The sequence below is a fragment of the Micromys minutus genome (assembly GCF_963924665.1).
Source record: "Micromys minutus genome assembly, chromosome: 2".
Taxonomy (NCBI): domain Eukaryota; kingdom Metazoa; phylum Chordata; class Mammalia; order Rodentia; family Muridae; genus Micromys; species Micromys minutus.
The window spans coordinates 4,699,903-4,718,269 of NC_137971.1; positions in this window are offsets into that span (position 1 = coordinate 4,699,903).

Consider the following 18,367-nt stretch of genomic DNA (forward strand, 5'->3'; position numbering starts at 1 on the left):
ACTGTTGCCAGGTATCTGTGGGGTGGGGTTTAGAATCCCTGCAGTGATCTTTAATTTGGGGGAATTAGCAATTCCCACCATACTTACAGGCCACCCCAAAGAGTCACTGTTTCCTGCTAGAAATCTCTCAGAGGAGGAAGGGCTATGTACTGTCTTCCGGTCTCCACTCTCTCCGCTTCTGCCTCTGTTACTGAACTACCCGAAAACCATACCTTTGGCCTATTTTCGGCCTCCCCGCTGAGCTCTACTCTCTGTATGTTTCCTGCAGGCAGGCATGGCAGAAGTGTCTGAGGAAAGCACTCTGAAGGGCACCCTGTTAGAGGACAGAGCCTGTGGCACAGAGGCCGACCCAAAGCAGAGTCAAGAGTCTCTTCCCACGGCACCAAATGGTATCACTTAGCACCACTAGCTCTTGAGCTTCCCCGCCCTCATTACCATTCCCGGCCCACAGTCTCTGCTCCCTGAAAACATGTTTTGCAAACAGAATGAATGATCTCAGAGTAACATATGTTGCCAGCGTGTGACACTGTAATGTGTTTATTGTAATTTTATTTTTCTCCCTGGGTTCCTACCCCTCAGCCACCCCTAAAACCCATTTTCATCCAACATCACTGAAAGCAAAAACAAAAACACAACACAACACAACAAAATCCTTGCTCCCCACTTAGAGGCCCAAGTCCTGGGGAGTCGGAGCACAGGACACACTGTCTCCTCTAAAGTTTGGAAATAAAAGTGTCTTTCTCCTTTCAGCGCTGATCCCTGATGCGACTATGTAATCGGTATCAAACGCTCGGTAGCAAGGATTTCTGTTGAACCTTCTCAGCTAAAATAGATTTCACCTGCCCGTTGCTCTTTGTACGGGAACAATGGTTTAACAATGAAGGCCTGCTATTGCGTTCAGCCGTGAATAGCTTCCATTCGAGGTATCTGCTGTTGGCCCTGCAGATTACCTGTAAAGAATGTCTGCCTCCCTCCGTGGAGAAAGGTTATGCCCCAGGCAAGCAATCCGGGCTGTTTTGTGGTAATGAATCAATAGGGACCTGCAATTAACGGAGTCTGATACCCAAATGGTAGGAGTCGCCTTTGGAAAGGGGGTCTGCTTCCTCCTCTAGTCTAATTGCACAGCCCAGGGTGTCTCCAGCAGGAATGGGCCAACCGTGTGTGTGAGCATGGGTGGGGTGCTGCAGGAAGGGGCAGAGAGGCTGGCAAGCGAGGTTTTTCTGGAGGCCTACTTAGACGAGCGTTCGGAAAAGCGGGGAAGGAGACTCGCCTGTGTCCCGTCAGCACGCAGCTGGGTGCGAAGCTGTTAGCCAAGAGTGTCTTCCGGGATTTTCAGCTGGACTTTTGGGAGGGGGCGGCTGAGGGGGGTGTCTGTTAGGGAAAGGATGAAGGGGGGGGGGAGCATATGGCCCATGGAGGTGCAGAGAGGCCTGGGGGCAAGGTCCCTCTGGGGGGCCCATGTTGGGAATCCCTTCCCCCTGAGGGACCAGCCACATGACAGTATAGTACAGAATCGAGTTTATTCAGGGCATGGGAGAGTTAAGAGGGTAGTAGAGGCAGAGAGAGAGAGGAATAGAGGAGAAGAGGCCGGCCATAAGCACATGGAGGGAGAGGAGGGAAGGGAAGGGGAGGAGGAAGGATCAAGGGGGAAGAGCATGGCTGCAAGAGGCCAATAGGCCTAGAGAGGCAAGAGGGAGAGGAGGGGTCAAGCAGTGTCAGGTCACTGGGGCGGAGCATACCTGGCTACTGTGAGGTAATTGAGGGGTGGGGTTTACAGAATCCCAACAGTTCCAATGACTGGGGATGCCTGCGGGGGCTTCAGGGTTAGCGCCACAGAACTCAAGGCTTGTGCACGGTGGGGCTAGAAGGGAAGAAAAGACAGAAACGTTCTTTGAGTGTAGCAAACCTGAAGCCGCATCCTCATGCGAGTGGCCATCTGCTGGGCAGAGTTTCCAGAAAAACTGTTGGTTCTTTGACATAAATCAAAAGGAAGAGGAACATTTGACATTTTCTTACCCCTCCCTCCTTTTCCTTACTGGAATGCAGTCCCGATGGCTAGAATCACAGGGTCTCCAGCTTGCAAACAAGAAGGCTAGCTCCAGAAGTGTTTAAGTGAATGGCATATAGGGTCAGAGGGAGTTAGAGGCACTGGTAGCAGGCCTCAGCTGTCCCCACCCACAGGACCTCCCGTGAGAACCATGTTTTCCTGTACATAGATGCCACTGTGCTAGAATTCTATGACACATGGCCATACACTCTGAAAGATGCTTGATTATTTCTACAAGCTACTACACCACGTCTTTGGAAACTTCCTTGAAGGACTCAGAGAAACGGAAAGAACCACCCTGGGAGACGTATCACCAGGAATCTAATGCTTCAGGGCTTGGCCATCTCATCATCACATGTTAACACAGACAGCTGAGGACCACCATTACCATCACTAATAATCACAACCAACACCATGATCATCACCACCACCACCACTACCACCATAACCATCACCACCACCACCATCACCACCATCACCACCATCACCACCATCACCACCATCACCACCATAACCACCACCACCACCACCATCACCACCACCACCACCACCACCACCACCACCACTACCACCATAACCACCACCACCACCACCATCACCACCATCACCACCACCACCACCACCATCATCACCACCACCACCACTACCACCATAACCACCACCACCACCACCACCACCATCACCACCACCATAACCACCACCACCACCACCACCACCACCATCACCACCACCATAACCACCACCACCACCACCACCATCACCACCATCACCACCATCACCACCACCACCACCACCATCACCACCACCATCACCACCACCATCACCACCACCATAACCACCACCACCACCATCACCACCACCACTATCACCACCATCACCACCACCACCATCACCATCACCACCATCACCATTACCACCACTACCATCATCACCACCATCACCACCACCATAACCACCACCACCACCATCACCACCACTACCACCATAACCACTACCACCACCACCACCATCACCACCACCACCATAACCACTACCACCACCACTACCATCATCACTACTCTCACCACAACCATTTTCAACACTACCACCATGATCACCACCATCATTACCACCATTTACCACCCCCCCCACACACACACCATCATCATCATCTACCTTAGATTCCTTGCTTAGTAAATCAAAGCTTCTGGAGAAGGGGAGTTAAATTAAGGCAGGTCAGGGGCAATGACACTCGAGACACTTTATAAACACCTCTCTGCATCATAGAAGGTGCTAGAATGAATCTCCAAGACACTACCTGCTACTGCATAGTCTGGGCCAACTCTGAAGGAAGTGAATGTGGGAGCCAGCAGGCCCTAATCCTAACAGCAATGACATTTAAAAGGCCCCTTCCCCATACAGAAACCTTTGCAGATGTCCATCCCCAGACAGACAGACCAGATTTTTCCACCACCCGATGTGACTTCTCGTGGGACTTGGGACGAAGCACAAGAACGTTTCGGCTGAAGTTAGAATAGAGCCTGTGGTCCACTGGGATATTTGGTCATCAGAGTTTCCTAGTGACCCGTGAAGGTCACCTGCTGACCCCTGGGCTCTGGGCAGTGCGGCTTAGAGGCTTCCCTCCAGGAGGACAGCAGAGAGAGAGAGAGAGAGCAAATCACAAATGAGCTAATCACCATTAATGTGGCGGCTGAAACCGCCTGTCTGACATCCCTACTAATGGCTGACAAATGTCAGGGTGACTTGTGTGCTTTTCTTGTTAATTGAATTGGTTAATTAGGTCCCAGAGGCCTGGCTGCTAATTATGAGCTACAGCCGAATATGAGGGGAAGAAGAGGAAAAAAGAGACGCAAGTAACTGAAGACAAAAGACAACACACGTGCTTTTTGCACACAAACAGGAGCCCGACTTCTCTGAGCGCTTCTCCGTCTCTACCTTGAGCAGCTCTCCATTCCTGACTTCCCACATGCTACTGTCTTCTTGATGTGTTCAAAAAGATTTTTTTTTAAGCAAGAAAAACTCCAATTCTGCCTTTTTCCCCCCACTAGGAACATCTGTTCAGACAGCTCCTTGTTCATTAGTTTTCTGCCAATTAGCAAGGAGGAGAATGGGAGAGGAGATAGGTAGGGGGGAAAAAAGCCCAATTTGCAACCTGACCCATTACATCATAAAGATGCTCTGTTTGGATGCAAAGGGGGCTACAGACCCAGCTTGTTTTTAACAGAATGGCTCCAGCGTGCCTTAGCACAGACTCTAGACACAGGGCTGAAGACCAGAGTGCACACTATCCCAATGAGAAATAATCAGGACTGTGCCTGGGAACTCAGGAGGCATCCAGAAACTGGAGGCATCTCCAAGAGTTGCCTCTTGGTGTTGGAGAGGGGGTTCAGTCAGTAGAGCGCTTGTTGAGAAAGCTTGGGAACACTCAGTTCAGACCCCTAGCACCTATGTGAAAACCCAGGCATGGTGGGTGCACTGCTAACCTTACTGCTGAGGGTTGAGTGGAAAGACAGGAAGTTCCCTAAGCTCATTCCTCAGCCAGTATAGCTAAAGGAGTGCGTCTCAGGCTCGGTGGTTGACCGTATGTCAAGAAAGGCGGAATGTGGCAGAGAAACATACCCAATATGCACACATGCACACTCCCACACAGGCAAGTGCACTCAAACACACATGTCCCTACAGAATACCCTCCCCCCGACACACTGTGTCTCACAATACCCTCCAGGCACACACAGTGTGCCTCACACATCTCTATCCGGTTTATCTGTCACTGTCACGCTTCAGGTTTTCATTCCATAAGGGGAGAACATTGAGAAGAGCCGTAACCTCCAGCCCTGTTTCTCCAGCTAGCTCTGCTTCTAGGAGCCATCCAAGCCAAACGTCAGGAAAACGGACCAACATTCTTAGGCCGCTGTGAAAGGGGTGGGACTGGACAGGGGAACCAAGGTATCAGGGAAGCCAGGCTGAGGACCCTATGGGGGAAGAACCAAATTCTGGCTTCCTGAAGTCCTGGCAGTCATAGTTAACACTCCTTAGGGCTGAGCTGTCTGGCTCCATATTTGACACTCTGAGAGCAGGAAAGGGGTTAGGTTTGAAAGCAGGTGACCAGACGCTTGGAACTTCAAGGGTAAGTGTGTGTGGTAAGTGAGCCAGACTCGGAGCTGTCAGCCTCTGGTGGGGATCCTCTGAGCGTGAGCCACACCACACTGGAAGGGGAGTCACCCATTCCAACCAGCCAGCGTTCAGAGCCCCGATTTCCAACCCCAAGTCTTAGCCTCTCCAAGTCCCGGCCCCTGCTCCCAGAGACAATGCTTGGGTCAGCTATAGGTTGGCTCTGGCCAACTCTTCTGAGGTCTCTGACTTTCACAGAGACTTGAGTGGAATGCAGGGGCCACAACTCACACCGAGCTCCTCAAAGGCATCCTGGTCTTAAGTGTCACCAGGAAAAAAATGTATTAGCTCCACAGGGAATTCCTAAAAATGACCAGATTGGCATGCATGGGTTGACGGGGGCACCCAAACTGGGAAGGAAAATGGCTCCTAAAGGAGGCAAAGGCAAGACAGTTGGAGATGCTTTACCACAGCAGCTCCTCCTCCCAGCCAGGCAGCGAGGCCCGGATCTTCCTGAGTGTAGTATTGACCTGGTGCTATTGACTTGCCACCTGCTGAGACTTCTGTCCTCATTGATAACCAATGCTGGTGCCTAAAGTTCAAACACTGCTGGGCTGCTTTCATGTTTGTAAACAGTATTGACGTGCATAAATCAGGGGCCATAAGACCCCTGCACCATTAACACGGACGGAGTCCAGAGTCCATGTGGAAGAGGCTAATTAAAATCAGAGCTGGGGGTGAAGCTGCAGAGACTGGCCCATTAATGTAAAAGCCCTCAATCCAGGACATCCCGGGACCCCTGCCGGTGCCTTCCCACACTGTGGCTGGCAGTGCTGCCCTCTTTTCTGTGGGGAAGTGGGGGGCTCACAATACCCTTGGGTTACCGCTGACAGCTTCTTAGGCCGGTCCCCTTCTAGTCAGCTTCAGGAATGAGGTAGGCAGGGGGAGAAGACAACAAACTGGGGTCCTCATGTTGACCCACAGTATTCTGATGTAGCCTAGAAAACACGTTTGGAAGCCTAAAGAAACAGTAAATCCCCAAAAAATAAATGTAGGAGAGAAGGACACTTCCCACTAAACGCTAAGGACAAATCTACAAATTCCAGGGCAAAACTCTACCCCAGACTGCCTCTTGCCACAGTTACTTTAAGGATAGTACCTATTCTCTTGCTTGTTTTTTGAGACAGTCTCACAAGTGGTCCAAACCAATCTCAAATTTACATGTAGGCCAAGGCAAGCTTTAAAGTTGATCCGCCTCCATCTCCCAGGGCAGGAATTACGGGTGTCCGTCACTATGCCTGGCTGGAAACGTGTTTTTAAACAGGACACGGTGGCTTATTCACGTAATCCAAGCATTTAGGAGGCCCCGGGGCAGGAGCACTGTTGCAAGTTCAAGGCCATTTTGGATTACATAGAGAACCGGAGTCTCCTGGTCTACCGTGTGAAACTTGGTCTAAAGAAAGAAAAGTCCTTACACTGTGTGGACTGAAGCTCAACCGGCCACATTAGAGATTCCTCACTTCAAGCAGCCCTGTCCACTGCACCACACTGCAGGGGTGACCTGGCTGTACGGGAGTCACTGTCAGGATGAAGAGTTTCTTTCCCATCTCTTTTCTCAGTCGTACCTGCAGCCACAACTTTTCTCTTGCATAGTAACCCATAAAGGAATGGCCCACATTACCCAGCCCTTGCTGGGCCCCGGGCACACCTCCAACACTGCACAAGCATGGCTCATTCCACATTTATTAACAAGGACAGTGACAAATCCAGAGTGAACTGCCAGGGATAGACGGTGACTCTGCCTCTCCACGACATCGTGAAGATAAGGCAGACAAGGTTAGCACCACATTGGACATGAGGAGGAGAAGCCTGGACGGGGTGAGGGTTGTCTTACAGTCAGAGGTAGCCATCTAGCGAAGGTCATTATGACATGTGGGTTGGACTTCATTCATATTCAACTCCCATGTCCCTCCCTCCTCCCATGTCACTCCCTCCTCCTCATATCCCTCCCTCCTCCCCATGTTCCTCCCTCCTCCCCATATCCCTCCCTCCTTCCCATGTTCCTCCCTCCTCCCATATTTCTCCCTCCTCCCCATGTCCCTCCCTCCTCCCATGTCACTCCCTCCTCCTCATATCCCTCCCTCCTCCCCATGTTCCTCCCTCCTCCCCATATCCCTCCCTCCTTCCCATGTTCCTCCCTCCTCCCATATTTCTCCCTCCTCCCCATGTCTCTCCCTCCTCTCCATAGTCCTCCCTCCTCCCCATAGCTCCTGAGGTGCTCCTTCAGCTTTCATGCCACAGAGTCCACATTTGAGAAAAATACTTTATGTTTCTTTCTCCAGATTACCCTCGCTTGATTTTCTTCCCTCACACAACCCTCCTTCTCTTACTATCACACACACACATGCACACACACCACATATACACACCACATATACACATACACCACACACCACACACACCACACACACACACTTGCCCATCGCACACCAGACATACACCACCCAGCCACACACACATATATACCTACACATATACACACACCACACCACACACACACATACACACACATACACACCACACACACATACTCACACACTACATACCACATATACACCATACACACACATATACACACCACACTGCACACATATACACACACCACAAATACACACACACACCACACCACACCACACACACATACACACACACACACACCACACCACACATACATATACACACATACACACACTTACACTCACACCACACATACAAACACTTCTAGATTCTCCATGCATGAATCTAGAAAACATGAAGTCTGTCTTTAAGTCTGGCTTATTCAGTCTCACATGATGGTCGTTGGTTCTGTCTATTTCCCTGTGAAAGGTGCCATTTCATACGTCATTATGAAATGTCCTACTTTGGAGGAGCTGTCATGACCATAACCATCCTTTGCCATTGGAGCTGTTTGCTACAGTTGGCCATGGATCCGTCTTCCGGAAACCCTGAGAAGGATGAGCTGGTCCCCAGAGCTACCCTGTCATAAAGATCACTGGATTGGTTCCTTAAAAAAGTAACACTTATGAGACCTGATTTTTAAAAATTTTCTCTAATCAAAGGGCTTCTCCCCCACACAAGAGACTCAGGCTGCCATTTTCTTAATTGGTCCCAACTAAGGCGCCTTACAGGGCAGCAGGAGAGCTGTCCTGTATATAAGACCAAAGGTTCCGGAAGGAGGGAACCAGGGGCTGGTGAGTGAGCCATATCACGTTCCTGGGTTTTTGGTTAGCATCAGGACTGGAATGTTTAACTTCATGTGGTTTTCCAAGATTAATCATAAGTTACAACAAGCTGCTCTCCCTTGGGGTATTTCATTTGCATCATTTTTTTCCCCAGAGGGCTGAGGGAAGAAAAAATATCCGCTGCACAGCTTTGGAAATTAGCTGCTTGTCACTCATGAACTTGGAACGGGATTCCAAGCTCATGCACCAGGCTCCAGAGCCCTGGTTCAGCTCCCAGCAAGCAGGAGACAGACAGATGGAAAAGAACCATTCCAAAGCTTGAGTGAAGAGACTGTTACAGCTCTGGAGTAACTTGAGCCTCCAGCTTCTGAGCTCCATCATTTGTCTGAAGGTCTCTGGATACCTTCAGAGAGAGGCAGCCAGTCCCGTGTAGGTATAGGAGACTGGGAAAGGGGCAGCAAGTGCTGCTCTCTGTAGGAAACAAGATGGCCGTTCTGAAACAAGATGGCCGTTCTGAGTCTGGGGAGGGATGTTGGGGTAAGTATTTAAAAAAATTGGTGACCTGTTTCATCAAGTCATTGCTCCATGCTGGCCCATGGTACTCTGTGACCCGGGTGGTCTGTGAGCTGTGAGCACTTTGACATACTGCTATCTGGCTGGTGTTTGGCATTAGTTCCAGCACCGGAGGGCCATATAGAACTAGCATTATTTCATCTCTGGTTAGTATCTCTCTCGGCTGCCTCTCTGCCAGCTTCAAACTCTGCCCACACAACAACCAGGCCAACAAATTCAAAACTCCAGAAACTTGTAATTTAACAATGGCTTTATCTCAGATTTTCTCAGTAAATTTTACTCTCCACAAAATGTCCACACCATATACTCAGAGCCAAATGATATAATTTGCCAATCTAAACAAGACAATTGATCCTGTACCATTCCTTCCCTTACAAAATATTTATAACCAACTGTATCTATGCAGAGTCATACAAAGAGGGTCCTCTGCATCTTCCTCCATGTTGCCTCCTCCTCCTCAAATCTCCTTTCTTTCTCTATCTAATACTGAGTTCTCATCTACCTTTCCTTCTCGTCCAATGACAGACCTTATTTTACCTTGTGCCTGCCTTCTTTTAATTCTAAACACAGAGGGAGCTTTCTAATGCACTGGTCTTTAGCAGTTCAGATGGTACAGCTGACTAGACATTACTCTGAGTAAAAAGCTAATAACACTTTTCATAAGGATGACACATTGTCCAGCAGGATTGGGTTGTGTCCAGGGACAGTCTGTCATAGTTCTGCAGATTGGAGGCTCACTTGTTTGAAGGAAGACTGTTGGATAATGAGGTGTATGGGTATTGAGACCCAGAGGTCAAGCCTATACTCAGTCCCCTGCATCCAGAGTGACAGGGACACTGAGAAAGAAGGTAAAAAGGGTGTGAGAAACCTTGTTACATGAGTGAGGCTCACATGGTCAACGTGACAAAGCCTATGAAAGACTCTGCCATCCTTCAACTCAGATGTGTCAATTTTCTGGTTTTAGGACAGCATTTCACATAGCCAGTGCTGGTGTTGAACTTCTATGTAGCTCAGGTTGACCTTAAACTTCTGATTGTCCTGCCTCTACTTCCCAGGCCTTAATATTACAGGCATGAGTCACCATGTCAGGTCTTGATGCTGCAAAATTTTAGGCTTTCCAATGCTGGAAGAATCTGGTTATGGGAGGAATGATCCTCTGGGACACCACTGAGTGAGCCACTTCCTGGGCAATGGTTGAAGTACCAGAACCTGACCAGCATGGTCAAAGTAGGTTCTTTAGGAAGTCCAATCTGGTTAGCAGAAGATGTACCTCTGTCACAAAAACTCAAGCACTCTTGGCACCTTCATTACTTCATGATTTATTGGGCCAATTTATCCCTCTTGTCCCAGTACATTGATTAGTATTTAATTTTGACCATTTTCAAACTTCAAATCTCCCTAATCCAGATCCTCCCTTAGGAATCTGAAACAAATGAATTTCAGAATGAAAGGTCTTCTGTGAGGAGGGCATCCATCACCAGTGGGCCTGGGCTAGTTACCTTTCATCAGGCGTGACGAAACACCATGACCTCAAGCAACGGAAGGAAAAGTTTATTTTGGCTCATGGTTTCAAAAGGAGAGTCTGTAATGTATGACTGCAGGTGGTCAGAGGGAGACACTGCCTCCTCATGTCTGTGACCACGAGAAGAAAGTGGGCCAAGGATCAAGCTCTTAAACTTGCCCTTGAGGTGTATTCTACCAGCAAGGCTGCACCTCCTAAAAGTTTCACAACCTCCATAAATAGCACAAGAAATCAACCAGGAATCAAGTATTCAAATGTGTGAGTCTGTGGGGACATTGCTTATTCAAACCACAATGAAGCCCGAGCTGCCTCTCCAGCCCCGCACTGGAGCAGTATCAAGTGTAAGCCCATCCTTAACCAAACAAAGGAGGATCACATCTCAGGCTCTGCTGATGCTTCTCCTTGACCTGGGATGCCTTTTCCTTCCGTGCTCTGGTTTTGGAGGATAATTCTTTGTTTAAATAATTAGTTTTTATTTTGTGTGTATATTTTTCCTGTGCACCATGAGCATGTCTGATGTCCACAGACAGCAGAAGAGGGTATGCAAAGTGGGAACTTCTGGGTTTTTTGGGAAGTCAGTTGTGTCAAATGATGCTTTGCTGGGGCACACAGGTGAAGAAATGTTTTTCTGAAGCAGACACAGGTGAAAGGATGTTTTGCTATAGCAGACACATGAAAAGACACGTGATGTTTAGAAAGTATATACATATGATCCCACAGACGTAGGAGTTGGAGCATTGTCTTCACTGGTGACACGTATGTTTCAGTTTGCCTTACACTGAGTTGCTGAACTACACTTGTGGCGAGTTCTCCAAAGAACTTCTTGTGAGGTTCCCGCAGCTTCTTGCTGCTTCAGTGGTCTCAGGCTGGTTGGTGAGCCTTGCAGGTTCTTCTGGATTGAACTGGCCCTGCTGATTCATGCATAGTGTCTCCTGAGTAGGCTGGACTGCAGCTGCTGATTCATGTTTGGTGTTTGCTAGTGGGATGGCCCCTAAGAACTATTTCTAAACAGCTCTACTTCTCCTATATCCTAATAAACATTTTTTTTTTCTAGTACCTCTGGTGAGTGGTGGGCTAGAGGGGAGATTGAACCGTTACTAAAGTAGGCTGTGAAAAATACATGCCCACAGGTATGAGTTCCACTGGGGTTGGAATGAGTTACAGATGATTATGAGGTGCCATGTAGGTGCTGGAGATCAAATCTGGGTTTCCTTGCAAGAACAGCAAATTCTTTTAATAGTTGGCCCATCTCTCTAGCCATGATTTTTAGTTTTTTTAGGTTTTTTTTTTCCTGCTGTTTATCATATAGTCCAGACTGGCCTCGGTCTCATAAAAACCCTTCTACTTTTGCCCCCTGTGCTAAGATTACAGCTGTGCCCCATTGCATCTAACTCCCAGACCCATTTTTATGACCAAGTCTTATGTCAACAGGCAGGAATGTATGATCCTCCCACAGGGAGGACCCATCATAGGGAGAGGGTCTGATGGGGTGACAAAATCTGATGTGTCACAGCATCATATCCAGCCATTGCAAATGTCGCCTTTATTTCCTGGGATGAAGTGGTGAGCTGCTAGCGGTCTCCAAGCTGTGTGACATGGACTGGGCTGAGCCCAGATCATCTCCTTCTCTGTCCTCATTATTCCTACCTATCCTAGGCCTCAAAGCTACTAGCCAACCAATAACCTAACCTTCCAAGCTGACTGATCCAACCTGGCGTCTCACTGAATGCTCTACCTGGCCTCGTACCAACTTTGGCAACATGCTCTAATCTAATCTTCTGGCTCCTCGTTTTCTGCCTAGTTCTGTCTTCACCCATGTCTAACCTGCCTCTGTAAAACTGCCCCTGGAAAACTACCATATACACCCACCACCCACAACCCACCACCTACCACCCTATGCCACCTTTCTTGATCCCCTAAAATAGCGGTTTCTTCTGTTTTCACGTGAGTCTGGCGGACTCTATGAGTTAGTCTGTCAAATCTTTCTCTGGTCTGTCATTTTATCTGCACTTTCAAACACGCTGCTTCCTTCTACTGCTAACCTTACCTTCACTGTTAGGGATTGTGGTGGTTTGAATGTGCGTGACCCAAGGAGTGGAATTATTAAGAAGCAGGGCCTTGTTGGAAAAGTATGTCACTGTGGGGTTGGGCTTTGAGGATCCTAGGCTCAGACTCTGCTTAATATGGAGGGAGACCCTCCACCTGGCTGTCTGAGGAAGAGAGTCCCCTCCTTGGTAGCCTACAGATCAAGATGTAGAACTCTTGGCTTCTCCAGCACCATGTCTGCCTGCAGGCTGCCATGTTTTTCACCGTGATGATGATAATGGACTGAACCTCTGAAACTGCAAATCATCCCAATCAAATGTTTTCTTTTATAAGCATTACCTTGGTCATGGTGTCTCTTCACAGCAATAAAACCCTAACTAAGACAGGATTAAAGCTGTGTGCTAATAATGGGTCTGTATTCACCAGATCATTCTGCAATCCATTCATGTCTGCATTCTAGCAAAATGGTATCTTTGTATGTGACCCCTTGCCAGAGCAGTCATGTCACTGGATTGAAATTTGTCTACAAGCCATGGTTTAGCTCTTGGAGAAGCAGTGTTTTGGGATATCATCCACTTCTCTAGAGCTTAGCTATGACTCCACCTGCCCGACAGCACCGTTATGAAAAGTCAGCCTAAGTGTGCTATGAAACTGCCTGCAAAGAGATTCTTAAAGCACCCTAATAACTAAAGGCTTAGGATCACCGGGAGGCCAGTGTGTACAAACGCAAAGACAGGTAGAGGGTGACACAAAATGGTGTTCTAGGAGCTGGGGAAATGCACAGTGGGCTACGTGCTTGCTTGATGGAGGGCCTAAGTTCAGTGCCCAGGACATATATGCCTGTAAGCACTGGACACACACACACACACACACACACACACACACACACACACACACTCATACATACATACCAGCACACCAGCTGAAAGCAGGTTCTGTGTGTGTGCCTGTGTGAGCAGAGCATGGACTTCCTGAATCTTCTGGTAAGAAAGGCAGCAAGTTGTGGTCGGTGGGTTCAGTGAGGAAGCGCTGGCTGATGTAGCCCAGCTAGCTGGGAGGCTGGCGAGAAGGAACGAGTTACTCTATGACACCAGCAGTAACAGACTCTTTCCTGTAACCAGCTTGCCCCATTCATAAAGTTCTTAGCCAGTGAGTGTAGACATCAAATAGACAGCATTGGTATCTGTACGTTGTAGCCGAAGACTAGGTAGCATGTCCAAGGTCACACGGTAACACTAAACCACTTCTCTTTATGCAGCTAATATTCATGAATCTTTAACTCTTGCAACTGCTGTATGAAGTGGGTGAGTTCACTGTGTTCACTCAGATGAGAAAACTGAGGCACAGAAAGATTACATAGTTTGCTCATCATCAAACAGTTCAGAGAAACGTGATGCTTGGCATCCCAAGACATTGGCATCCCAAGATATACTACCCCACATACCTACACACATCCACACCAGAGACCCACAGCACACAGGCACACACACACACACACACACACACACACACACACACACACACACACACACATTCTAACACCTCTGAAACTGGGATTGTCTTCTCACTGATGTTTCTTCTCACCCTGCCCCTCCCCTCTTCCCCTCATCAATTTGAGATTTAGAAATGGTTCTTCCTCTGGGCTGAACGGGAAGCTAAACCCCAGCCACAGTCCTGTCATCATCTGTCCCTCTCCCTCCAGCCTTCTGGACATAAATTCAGAGGGAAAAGTTGACAAAAGGAAGCCAGCAATCAGGGGCACAATAGGCAGAACGGCCATTTTCTGGTCTAACATGGCATGGGTCCAAGGGACTGAGCACAGCTCGTCCTACCTGCCTGTCTCTGTGGCCGAGGATTTGGCTCCACGCAACCCAGGGCCTTTCACTGATGGTGCTGAGAGCTGCGCCCATTTTCTGCTCTGCATAAATGAAGCCAAATAGGAATGTGGAGAAAACGCAGAAGGCACGTCGGCCGTGCTGGAGTTACTGAACAAGACACGAATCTGTGTCCATTTCTTGGGGGGTAAATGCTACCATGTGTGCCTGAGGCTCTCACGTCATTTAGTTCTTGCTGACATGGATCCCCTTGGAAGAGTTAGCTTTTGGTTAGGTAAACGTTTCCCCTCTCCCTCCCCTCCTCACGTTTCTCCTCTCCAGCAATATCTTGCAGATGTTAGAACAGCGTGTTGACGGACTCCGTTCCCACACTGGATTGCGGCCTGGGGAGGAGAGCAGAGCTCCCTGGCTGCCTCCAACCCCTTCTACATTCTTCAGCTTGTGTATCAAGCCTTTGGCTGCTCGCTGCCAAGTATTAAGTGCTTGATCCACAAACCTGGTGTAGATTATCACTTCGCTGTATCGATGTATCTAATAGAATTAAATCGCTGGCCCCTGCCCAGTGACAGATGTGCTATACATAATGCAATAGTAATGAGGTTGAAACCACCATGTAATATTGAGGGAGAGTGGAGGGCGGTTTGTGTTCCCCTAGTTTGGAAGCCAGCTTGGAGGAGAAAGAAACCGGAGGGAGGGCTGTGGGTTTGCACTGTGTGAACTCTAGGCCTGGTTCTGTTTTTTCTGTCTTGCGCAGCTCCACATGCACCTATGAAATGAATATTAGGGCGCTGGGGGAGGGGTCCTGTAGCTGGAGGCGGTCTGATCCAGCTCAGGGAACACCCGCTTTCCCAACCTCAAGCTGCCTGGATGTGGGAAGCTTGTCCTCCTACATCAGCTGAGAATTGGGTCACTTTTCTAGGCTGCTCCAGGGGAGGGGTGACCAAGAAGCACAGGCTTGGGGGTCAGTACGTAGGTAGGGCAGAGAGGATAAAAAGGAACAGAGAGCTGGCCACTGTTCAGTAATCTCCTGATGTTCCCAGAGGGAGAGTTCCACTCTGACTCCCGAGAGGTGTGTGGTTCTAGAGCCTTCCTCACAGTGAAAAGGAGCTGGTTCTCTGATGTTCTAAGAGTCAGAAACCTTGTTGCTGGGAGCTTTTGGTAGACTCAGAAGTATGCCTTAGTGAATGGGTAGCCAAACCCAACCCTGAGACTAGAAATGTGACTAGCCACAGGAATGAGATTCCTATTGGGTGAATCCAGGGCTGGGGTTGCTTGTCCCTGTGTGATCCATTGGTCCCTTAGCCCATGCTCCTCTCCTATTGTTCTCCTGTGCTCTGATCTTCAGTATGATGTCTGCATCGGGCAGCCCTTGCTGCGTAACACACAAGTCTAAAACCTAAATATTCACGTTTCCCTCCCCCCCCCCCCCCGCCTCACAAGTCAGTTTTCTGATCTTCGGAGACCTCCACACACCTTGTCTGTGTTCATTTGTTAGTCAGATAGCAGGTAGGCAGGGGGCTGACTGGTACAGCGTGGCCTTGGCTCCTCCACGTCCTTCCACAACCTAGGTATGGTGTGAGCAGAAAATACGGCGGGGTCCTGACCAAGTTCAGTTGTGCAAGAGGGTTGGCAAAGAATGAATGTGTTGTTACCAAGATCCTGCTAATACACTCTTTCTAGCATCCCACTGGGCAAGCAAATCTCACGACAAAGTCAGAGCTGAATTTAGACAGGCACTTGAAGTCACAGAGCAAGGGCGAAAGGAGCCACTGTGGAAGACCATTGGGATAATAAATGGGAGGGCAGGGGTATAGCTAATGTGGTAGAGTACTTGTTTAGTTTGTATAAGGCCTTGAGTTTGATCCTTAGCACCATGTAAACTGAGGGGTGGTTCATGGCCTTAGTTAGTTCTGTACTGGGGAGAGGGAGACAGGCAAGTCAGAAGTTCAAATTTGCCTTTAACTACTTAGTCTATTCTAGATCCTATGTCTCAGAAACAGAAACTACAAAATAAATAAATAAATAAATAAATAAATAAATAAATAAATAAATAAATAGGAAAGAAAGCAAAACAAAAGGAAAAAAAGACAAAGAAGCCCCCAGATACAACAGATGAGAAAGCTGGAGTTTTCTAGAGGTCAAATTCACAGGCCAGGGTCACTGAGGTAAGTCTGTGTCTCCAGAGAAATGATCAATAGTCTCCACCAGGACACATTCATTTTTCCCCATGTGGACATTTGAGGATCATCAACTTTGTCTTCCCCCACCGCACCCCCAAAACTACCAGTCACCTCCATCCAGGCCCAGGTCAATTTCTGAGGGTGCTCTCTCCCGTAGCCTACAACTCTCAGAAGAATGGGTAAGACACAGAATGTCCAGGGCATGGCAGCCCAGAGCACAGTCCCTGGGAGTGTGGCTCCTAAGTTATGGAGAATCAAGTAGCAGAAAAAAAATGAGGTTCTGAAAAGTAGCCAGATGAAGCTCCCTCGTACCCTGAGCCATAGCCAAGGTCAAGCCAAGGTGAGAGCAAATGACCCCACCTGATCAGAGGGACAACGTTTAGGGTTTTGTCACATTTCTAGCAGGACTGGTGTATAGAAGAGTTCAAAGCAATCTGCTTGGCACATAATTGCTCAGGGAGCATTCATGGACTGACTGACTGGGAAGCCATCCTAAGAATCCGACTGGATCTTCAACAGGGCTTAGGAACTCGGGGAGTCGAATCGTGATTTGCTGTGTAGAGACAAGAGGAAGCTGATTAACTGGTTGGTACATCTGTGGAAGGCTGTGTGATGCAGTTCCTCACCGTGAGGTTTCAAATCACATTTTTACGACGGGAGAGGCTGACCATGTAATTTAAAGTGAAAAGGCCGGTTGCAAATTGGGCAATAGGATCTCACGGAGGCATGAAACAGTGTGGCTGCAACATACTTCAGGAGAGCCTTTTGTACCTTTTCTCTTTCTCTATATTTTTTCACGTCTCCCACAACAAAAGTATTTCCCTTACATAAAAACTTCTAAAAAAAAAAAAAAAAAAAAAAAAAAAAAAAAAGAATGTGGGTCCTGATTTTGAAACAGCGACCGAGCTGCTAATGTCTTGTTTTAAGTTGGGACCTCCTGCGACCTGCACCTGGAATTTTACTGGGAGAGCGTGTCCCGTGAGATGTGCCCTTGGTCTTTCCTCTGACTCCTCCTACAGAACGAGGATTCCAGGAGGTCACGGATTTCGCCTGCCTTGTTTCCCAGGCTCCCAGAACTCATCACAACCTTACACACAGCCGGATCCTTAGGCAATACTGTCCGAATGCCGAATAGAGACTTTAGCACAGAATCCCAGCTACGTGCTGTGGCAGACTAGAAAATACCAGGGAGTAACAGCACAACAAGGATGCTCTACACAGAAGGCTGAAGAAGGGCCAGTTGTAGGTGACCATGCCTCCCCTTAAGGTGCCCAACTCCAGACTGTGTTTCTGGCCCCCTCATCCCTGGGGTCAACACCAGGACTGTGTCCTTTCAGACAGATGACACTTGTCCTCAGCTCTTGCTGGGCTTTGCTTCCACCCACCAGAACTCCCTGTTGCATTTTAGTGAGACCATCCTTCCCAGGGCCGGCAGAAACAGCTCCCTCAGCCTGGCCGCACCCCTCTCCAGAAACACAAAGACGGTCTTGATTTCGATCTCTTTCACTTGGTCCTACTTCTGCACCCCCTTCCCATCATACACCACTAGAAAGACACGTCGTGACAGAGGAAGAGGGAAAACAGCTAACAAGGTGAGAAAGGACACCTTCCCCATGCGAGGCACCAGAGCTCCCTTCAGAACAGATGGCCTGTCTCTAGGGAGGCTGTGTTGGTTCACCCTGCAGAACTTGAAAAAAGAATAAAAACAAAACATTTTTGTTGGGAGTTTAGTGAGCTTTTTCTTTGTTATTAGTGAGATTTCTACACACACACACACACACACACATTCTGAGTGGCAATAATGGCTGCCT